Below are 10,025 nucleotides of genomic sequence, written 5' to 3'. Positions count from 1 at the left end.
ACTCAGTTGGGAGTCAAACAACCCTTTCATCAGAGTTGCCTAAGACCATCTGTGTATCTGATTTTACATTATAATTTATAAGCTATGTCTAACATTTCTAGAAGAAATTTTACATTTTACATTTTTCTCTATTTTTCAAAACTACAGTTATGAAGTTGTAACAAAAAATAATTTTATGGGTGGGGATCACTACAACATGAGGAACTGTATTAAGCTGTCAAAGCGTTAGAAAGGTTGAGCTTCTGGAAAGAACCCAGATGCCCTTCAACAGAGGAATGGATACAGAAAATGTGGTACATCTACACAATGAAATATTACTCAGCTATCAAAAACAATGCCTTTATGAAATTCGTAGGCAAATGGTTGGAACTGGAAAATATCATCCTGAGTGAGGTAACCCAATCACAGAAAAACACACATGGTATGCACTCATTGATAAGTGGCTATTAGCCCAAATGCTTGAATTACCCTAGATGCCTAGAACAAATGAAACTCAAGACGGATGATCAAAATGTGAATGCTTCACTCCTTCTTTAAAAGGGGAACAAGAATACCCTTGGCAGGGAAGAGAGAGGCAAAGATTAAAACAGAGACTGAAGGAACACCCATTCAGAGCCTGCCCCACATGTGGCCCATACATATACAGCCACCCAATTAGACAAGATGGATGAAGCAAAGAAGTGCAGACTGAAAGGAGCCGGATGTAGATCGCTCCTGAGAGACACAGCCAGAATACAGCAAATACATAGGTGAATGCCAGCAGCACTGAACTGAGAATGGGACCCCCGTTGAAGGAATCAGAGAAAGGACTGGAAGAGCGTGAAGGGGCTCAAGACCCCATATGAACAACAATGCCAAGCAACCAGAGCTTCCAGGGACTAAGCCACTACCTAAAGACTATACATGGACTGACCCTGGACTCTGACCTCATAGGTAGCAATGAATATCCTAGTAAGAGCACCAGTGGAAGGGGAAGCCCTAGGTCCTGCTAAGACTGAACCCCCAGTGAACTAGATTGTTGGGGGGAGGGCGGCAATGGGGGGAGGGTGGGGAGGGGAACACCCATAAAGAAGGGGAGGGGAAGGGATTAGGGGGATGTTTGCCCAGAAACCGGGAAAGGGAATAACACTCGAAATGTAAATAAGAAATACTCAAGTTAATAAAAAAGAAAAAGAAAAAAAAAAGAAAAAAGAAAGGTTGAGCTTCACTGGACCAAAATGGCTGGATTATATAGGGAAAGGCAGCTGGGGGGAAGGGCCACCCAGTCCCTGGGTTGGAGAAATTTAGGATAAGGGTCAAGTATGTCAGTTATACCCAGTAAGAGGAAGAGACTGTGGGTGCTAGAAGAACTTGGAGGCCAGGTCCACTTTGACATGTTAAATAGGTACCTCAGTTAGCCATTTGTCCCAGGTTTAAAACTGGGACTAATTTTTTTTTCTAATTTTGGGGATTATAATACGGTTGGATCATTTCTTTCTCCAAACCCTCCCATTCCCTTCTCCTTGCTCTTCTCCAAACCCATGGCATTCCCTTTCATTAATCATTCCTACATGCATATATGCACACACATATACATTGATATTCCTAAACATAACCTGCTCAGCCTGTATAATGTTGCCATATGTAAACATTTAAGGCTGACCATTTGCTATTGGATAACCAACTGATGGATAGCCAGTTGGTGTGCTCTTCACGTAAGAAGTTCGCCTCTTGAACTATCAGCATCCCTTAGTTGTTTACAGCATCCCTTAGTTGCCTACAGCAGCCATTAGTTGCCTACAGTTCTTTGTGTAGGACTAAGGCCTCATGATCTCCTCTGCGTCCACTCCTGCGTGTTTATTGGTGTTGTCCTGGTTCAACTCATATTCAGGCAGTCATATTGGTGAGACTTCACCAGTCACTAATCCTTTCAGTTTAGAATTTCTTCTCAGAGAGTTCCAAAATGGCAGCCCCCCAGGCATTTTCCCATGCTATGTTTAACATTCCTAAGAAGAAATATAGCTGCTAATTCCTAACAGATGCAACTAAACTTCCAGAATCCACTCTGATTTTTCTACTCCCTTCCAGGTACCTGTCTCTAAATAAATCTATAGAAAGAAGAGAAAACATGGTGATAGACAGGATTAAGTCAATTTCTGTACTTGGAATCAGGAGAGGAATGGGATTAGATCTCAGGACTAACATGGGTTGGAAGATAGAAAAGAGGCTCCCAAAGGAAAATCAGATTGTGCTTACAAGAATACAGTAGAGAAGGAACGTTTTTTTATAGCATAGCTGAGCCAAAGGCTTATGAAAGACAAGTTTCTAAATCTCCTACTGTATTTAAGCATCGTGGAGTAGCTACTTTGTGTAATCTCTTCCTCTTGAAATGTCCCCAGAGTTTAGGAATTTGATAGGATGTTACAGCCCACATTAGGCTGCCCCATATGCCAAAGGGGGGTTTACAGATATAATTAAAGCTCCTAGTGAGTCTATATTAAGTTAAACAAATGGAAAACTATTCTGAGAAGGACTGATCTTATCAAATGAGCCTTTCAAGTTGGTCAGAAACATCACCAAGCCCTTCCACCAGCACAAACAACAGTAAAGAGCCATGCCATGAGTTACTTGTGTGTGGATGAGGTCACAGAGCCACATGGACCAAGAAAGAAAGTTGGTATGTCAGTCCCATTATAAGCACAAGGAACCACAATCTCTTACTGAGAAATGAGCTAGAAAGAGAATCCCAAAGCACAGTAGAGGCCATAGACCCTGCTGGCACATCCCGCTCATACTGTGGAACAGTTTGTGGCCTGCTGAGACTTCTGTTACGCAGAATGTCTTAAGACTGCTGGTATCTTAACTGGGGAAGATGGTTGGACAACAGTAAAAAAGAAAAATAAAATTACTTCATCAATTCCTCTGAGTTATGACATTCATGAAAAGGGACTCAACGTGCAAAGACACTCATGATGTATATTGATAATACCACTGTGTGCTGTCTTTGTTTTTAGTTTCGTATGGTGCCAAGTATGAGTATGCCATTTTCAGATCTGAAATGTCTTCCTCCTTAATTGTTTGCTATATGTCCTACAGACCAGTTCTAGGGCATAATTTTTACCAAAATAATCTTTCTTTTCATTTCCTAAAGTAAAAAGAGAAAATGTTTGTCATTTATGTTATACAGCAGTTTTCTCCTTCACACACAGAACCTACATGGCTGAAAAAAATCTGTTAAATTCTTGAAGCGATATGTTCCTTTCTAATTCTGAGTCAGTAGATGGCTCTTGAAATTCGCAAACTAAAAGAAGTGAAGGACGTGTCAGAAATGTTTCAAAAAAAATGACATTTCCATTGAATGTGCAGAGATGCCAAGAGTCAGAAAGTGTGCTTAGCTTTGTCCCTAAACCCTTCATATCCAGTCATGTGACTCTGAAGAGAGTCATGTGATTCTGAGAGAGTCGTGTGCCTCTGAAAGAGTCATCTGGTAGAGGTTTTGATGTTACCTTCTGCATGAAAATTGAATGAACCTAACAGATAAAATTGGTAAAAAGACTCTAGTCTTCTGTATAAAGACTGGCTTTGTCCTAATAAACAGAATTGGCTAAATGATTCCATTAAAATAATGCGTATTGAAAGTCTTTATAAATTCTGAAGTACTAACTAAAATTTAAACATGAGCTAGCATTGCTTCTGAGAGATTTCTGTTTTATCCCCAAAATAGTATATTCCACAGACCAATGAACTCAGAAAGAAATGTTTTAAAGGACTAAAGCACTGATTATAAATGGCCCTTGGCTTTCATTGTAAAATGTGTTCTATTGAAATGTTTTTACTAGAAAACAAATTATCCTAATCAGCCTCTTAAACAAAACTCAACACCATAAATTATAGTGTCTATGTGCTTTGTTAAATTTATGGATAGGGGCGCAGTTAAACTGCTTTTAAATTAAAGCAATTATTAAGTTAATTGTTATTGGCCTAAGACTATTGAGTTATTAATATAATTAAGATTACTTGTATAAGAATCTTGGTACAGGGGATGTCTTTTTATTGTATTCCTCTTACATTTCAGTTTACTTTGGCTGACGCTCAATAGTAACACAAAATGTCTTCTGTCACAATAAGCATGGAGCTGCTTAATGTTAAATGATTTTAGACAAAGTGTCTTGACATTCTTGAGACCGTGAAAATAGACAAAACTATCTACCTTTCTGCACTGCTCTGTATTTCTGAGAGGATTTGCTACTATGGCATTGTGCTCTTCAAGAAAGTATTTTTAACACTATTTTATTTTATATTTTATTATTTTACTTGTTTTATTTAAGACAAGGTTTCTCTGTGTAATCCTAGGTATCTTGGAACTCACTCTGTAGACTAAGCAGTGTCACACAACTTTAAACTCAGCACTCAGGAGGCAGAGGGAAGTGGATTCAGTTTGGCCCTGAATTTGAAGCGAGCCTGGTCTACAGAGTGAGTTATAGGATAGCCAGGGTTATAGAGTGAGACCATGTCTGAAACAAAAAAGTGTGGTAGTCATTTTAAATGATCCTTACACACATACACACAGACATAGACAGACAGATATACACAGATACACACACACACACACACACACACACACACACACACACACACACACACACACACACTGTTATTACCTGGAGCAAAGAGGGCTTCCTCTATGAGCCCATTAGATAAGGGCTTCAAAAATCTCTCTGGCTATTGACTGACCACCTCAGGCTGCAGTTCAGAAATGCACAATGGCATTATCCCTAACCCTTCATGAGATCCTAATCTACATCTTTTATTCTAAGTGAAAGCTACTCTTCCTATACATGGAGGAACCCGTGGTTCCAGCTGCTTATGTAGCAGAGGATTGGCTTATCTGGCATCAATGGGAGGAGAGGCCCTGGCATTCTGGTACACTCAGGAATCAAGTCTTCACAGGATGAAGGGCCTCTCCTCCCATTGATACCAAATAAGCCCCCAGCCTCTGCTACATATGCAGCTGGAGTCATGGGTTGCTCCATGTGTACTCTTTGGATGATGGTTTAGACCGTGGGAACTCTGGAGTATATGGCTCGTTGATACTGTTGTTCTTCCTATGTGGTTGCAACTGTCTTCAGCTCCTTCAGTCCTTTCTCTAACTCACCCATTGGGGTTCCCATGTTCAGTCTATTGGTTACCTGCAAGCATTCTCATCTGTATCAATAAGGCTCTGGCAGAGCCTCTCAGGAGACACATATCAGAGTCCTGTCAGCAAGCACTTCTCAGTATCAGCAATACTGACTGGATTTGGTGACCTCATATGGGATGGAGCCCCAGGCAGGGCAGTCCTAGGATGAACTTTCCTTCAGTCTCTGCTCCACTCATTGCTCCTGTATTTCCTACCATGAGTATTTTGTTCCTCCTTCTAAGGACTGAAGCATTCCCATATTGGTTTGCCTTCTTGAACTGAATATGTTCTGTGTATTGCTGTTTCTTGGGTATCCCACGCTTTTGGGCTAATATCCACTTATCAGTGAGTGCATACCATGTGTGTTAGTGAATTAGTTTTAATTTGTACTTTAGGCAATATGCAAGTGGTGTTGTTATGTTTTCTTTTCTTTTCTTTTACCATGATAAATTCCCCAATCAAAAGCAAATTGGGAACAAAGAGATTTTTTAAATATTATGCTTCCAAGTGACAGGTTACCATTGAAGTTAAGGCAGGAGATTAGCTGGAAGTAAAGCAGAAACCATAGAATGTTGGGGTCTTGGAATTGACCCACAAACCACTCAGACACCAATCTCAGTCAAATAGATCTGGTTTATTGAATGCCACACCCCAAAATTGATAGATCAGGGTCACAGGTTGGTCAGACTTGGGAGCTGACTGTGATGTTAAGTCAAGATCCTATAGGACTTTTAATGCCTGAAATCCATAAATATCTGTGTCTTGATAGTCCACCAATCAAGATTTAGGGATAGGGGACTTCCTTAGGAGCATGTCTTTGTTGTAAACTTAATCTGCTTGCATTCATTGGGATATTCAACTGTGACAGGGAATTTGTGTCTAATATTTATGTCTTAACTTCCCAACCAGGATGTCAGTTACCCATATACATGTCTCTCTCTTTCTTCCCAGAAGGATGAAGTTCCCAGGGACATCTTAGGAATTTAAACTTTACTCTATCCCTACTCAAAATGGAAGTCTTATTCCAAATAGTTTCTTATATTGGTACAGGTGTCTCTCTTATGTTGGGCTCCATCCCAGGGGCAGCGTATAAAAGTGAACTCCATAAAAAGCTCATATACAGGTGTATGGAGTGCTGCTGGGTAGTTGGTTTGGGTCCAAGCTTATTGTAGTTAACCATACAAAGCAGTTCTAACTTCTATCATGATTAGTTTCCATGGGCACAGAACATGTAATCAACTTGGGCATGAGAAAGTTTCCTAGTAGCAGCAGAAATATATGGGAAAATTTCCTTTTATTAGTAACAAAACACAATGGCAAGCTAGCCAGGTAACAGTTACCTAGGCCAGGTAACATAGAGGCCATTAATGTCATTTAATTTGCTCACACACTGGAATATTTTCAGCTAATATTTTTTATATAACAAAAGTGTACCTGCCTAGGGGGAGATAGAACTACGCACAGTGAGCTGGTCCCTCCAAATCGATTATCAATGAAGACAATCTATAACAAATATAGACATAGGATGATCTGATTTGGTCAATTACTCAATTAAGACTCCCTCTTCCAAAGTCGCTCTAGGTTGTGTCAAGTTGACAATAAAAACTAACCAGTACATGCAAATATTCAGTGCTCCACAATACTCAAACATTGCTTATTGCTGCTCTGATCAACTCTGCCTTGGCTCTGTGGCAGAGAATGGCCACTGGAATTATGTTCCAGAAAGAAACAAAAAAGCAACAACAAAACAAAACTCAAGATTCTGCTTGACTAGCAATGCCTTCATGGAAGTCTTATAAAACTAAAAAATTGTTTTGAGTTAATGGGCAAGTTAATGCATGGCCCAATGAGACCTCTGTCCACTTTTCCTGACAGACTGGAGTAGATATCTACTTCTGAATTCAGTTATTCATCTACCTGTTATATATATTATACTATATTAATACTAAGAAGGATGTTACAGAAATCAACCTCCATAAAGAGCACAACAAAATACAGATATAGTTATATCTGTAAGTTAAAACATACATATAAATGTATCTAATAAACATGCTCTCACTTGCAAAAGCTTGTACAAATTTGGAAGGATCTGATACCGGAAAGAAGTGAGTACAACTAAAAAAGCAGTATTGCTAAAGCAGTGACATTCTGCAACACTGTGTGACAGAAAGCATGGGCTCCAGCTAACAGCAACATTCCTTAAAGGCCGAGGCTCTAACTCAGCAATAATGTGCTTGCCCGGCATGCACAAGATTTTGCATTTAATTCCCAATAATGAAAAAATGTATAAGAAAGCCATAGTCATTACTGAAGTACGTTATTTCTGTAAGATTAGACAAATATGTCAGTGGAGCAGAACAGAAAGCAATCTCTCTCTCTGTCTCTCTCTGTCTCTCTCTGTCTCTCTGTCTCTCTCTCTCAAACACACACACACACACACACACACACACACACACGCATGCACGCACATACACACCAAGGACATACTGCTTTCAGCATGAAGATTAAAGGCTAGACAATAACATGTGCTGTCAAGAGCAGTGAGAAACCGAACACTTTGGGTCAGCAGTTTTGCAGCATCCCTAAAAACTGAAATAGTCAAACCTTGTGACTCAGCAATTCAATTTCTGAGTATTTGTCTTACACAAACTTTCTCTTTTCCACACAGAAACTGAATAAAGAAGCACATTGAAATATACTTAATAAGGGCTGGAGAGATGGCTCAGTGGTTAAGAGCACTGACTCTCTTCCAGAGATCTTGAGTTCAGTTCCCAGCAACCACATGATGGCTCACAACCAGCTGTAATGGGATCCAATGCCCTCCTCTGGTATGCTGAAGACAGTGACAGTGTACTCACATACATAAAATAAATAAATCATATATATGCATAATATGCGCTGGATGGGGTGGCACAGGCCTTTAGTCTGAGCACTTGAGAGGCAGAGACAGAAGGATCTTTGAGTTTGAGGCAAACCTGGTCGACAAAGTGAGTTCACACATAAAAACCCTGTCTCAAAAAAACCAATATAAACTTTTGTAAACTTTTGCAAATACATTATTTGAGGGGTGTGTTGTACACATGCCATTGCATGTATATGGAAGTTAAAGGGTAACTTGTGAAAGTTGGTTCTCTCCTGCTGTGTGAGTCTTGGGAAACAAACTCTAGTGATCAGTCCTAGCAGCAGATGCCTTCAACCCAAAGGGCCATGTCACCAGCCTATTAATGAATCATTTTTACAATGACAAATTCCTAAGTGAAACATGAAGTAGAAGTAACAAACAGTGTGATTACTAACAGTACCACAGGTTTTTAACAAGTTCTGTGAATAAAAACTTATTTTAATGAGTTTAAAGGTGCATCATAGCTCAGCAGGTAAAGGTGCTTGCCATCAAGCCTAAGAAGTTAAATTTGATCCCCAAGATACAAGTACAGAGAGAACTGACTTCTACTAATGGTCTTGACCTCCACGTTCCATATTCCACCCTGGCACATATGAGTAAACACATACACGCGAGCACACACACACACTCACTCACAATAAATGTACTAAAAATGTTATGTATTATAGAAGAAAAAGGAGCTGGATATTTACTAACCCTACAAATAGCATACATACACACACAGACACAGACACACACACACACACACACACACACACACTCACAATAAATGTACTAAAAATGTTATGTATTATAGAAGAAAAAGGAGCTGGATATTTACTAACCCTACAAATAGCATACATACACACACAGACACACACACACACACACACACACACACACTCACAATAAATGTGCTAAAATTGTTATGTATTATAGAAGAAAAAGGAACTGGATATATACTAAACCTACAAATAGCATACACACACACACACACACACACACACACACACGCAAACATCTACTTTGCTTCTTTAATATATCAAGACGAGAGGCTTCTTTTACAAGCACTTCCTTTATATGCCCTGTGTTTCCTTTAATTTTCAGAGAAATAGAAACCATCTGACATTCAAATAGATCTCCAGGGTTTTGGTTAGTTGGTTGGTTTCTGTTTGGCATAGCTCTCCAGTTTTCCAACCAAAGTTAGGAAACCTGCTAGAAAAAAATTCTTATGTTTGTGGCCAAAGTCAGAAAACCTGCTAGAGAAAAATTGTAAAAGAACCTTGTCAGATGTCTAATCAGCTTTTTAGTTTTCTGATCAACATCAGAAAACCTGCTAGACAAATTCCAATAAAAAAAAAACTGCAATAGCTCTCCAGACAGCTCATCTCTTACAAACCAAATCCCAGTCTTTTATTTATATATTAATTCAATCATTTACCCAGTTTCCCTTCTGATTATCCCACGAATCAGCATTTGATAGCATTAGCTTCTTAATCCTTACAAAAAGACAGCAAGTACATTTTTTAACATAACAGTTGAATACAGAGATCTGCCTGCCTTTGTAAGCATAAACAATAAGCTACCTGGGCAAGATCCCATCCTGAGATCAAGATTCCTACCACAACTAGACCTAAATTCATTCTGTTCCAAGCTGACCTCAAACTCAGAAATCTGCCTGCCTTTGTAAGTACAAACAGTAAATTCAGCTGTATGGGATCTTGCCCTGAGATTGCCACTCCATAAATCTCTTTATCTACTTCCTTAATATCTTTCTGACAAGCTGGCTCTTTAGTGCAGCTGCCTCTGTTCATTTTGGCCTGTGAAACCCCTCATACCATTCATACTGCATCCTTGTATTTTGCATAGTTGAGCAATCCTGTAAAAGAGAGCTCTTATATTAATTTATGTATTCTTGAGCTCATGTTTTCAGAGTTCATTCCCACAGCCTTAGGTCTCAGCATCACAGAGACATATTCAGGATTT

General features: G+C 39.4%; 1 non-coding gene across 1 annotated transcript; it reads right to left on the bottom strand.

Moving 5' to 3' along the window:
* Positions 1 to 9,344: 9,344 nt before the first annotated feature.
* LOC120095721 (U7 small nuclear RNA) lies at positions 9,345 to 9,404 on the bottom strand. The gene has a single exon (XR_015633777.1). It is a non-coding gene; the product is annotated as a U7 small nuclear RNA (small nuclear RNA).
* Between the last annotated feature and the right edge of the window lie 621 nt (positions 9,405 to 10,025).

The sequence above is a fragment of the Rattus norvegicus genome, chromosome 11 (genome assembly GCF_021556685.1).
Source record: "Rattus norvegicus strain SHRSP/BbbUtx chromosome 11, alternate assembly SHRSP_T2T, whole genome shotgun sequence".
Taxonomy (NCBI): Eukaryota; Metazoa; Chordata; class Mammalia; order Rodentia; family Muridae; genus Rattus; species Rattus norvegicus.
This window is presented reverse-complemented; position numbering and strand designations above follow the sequence as displayed.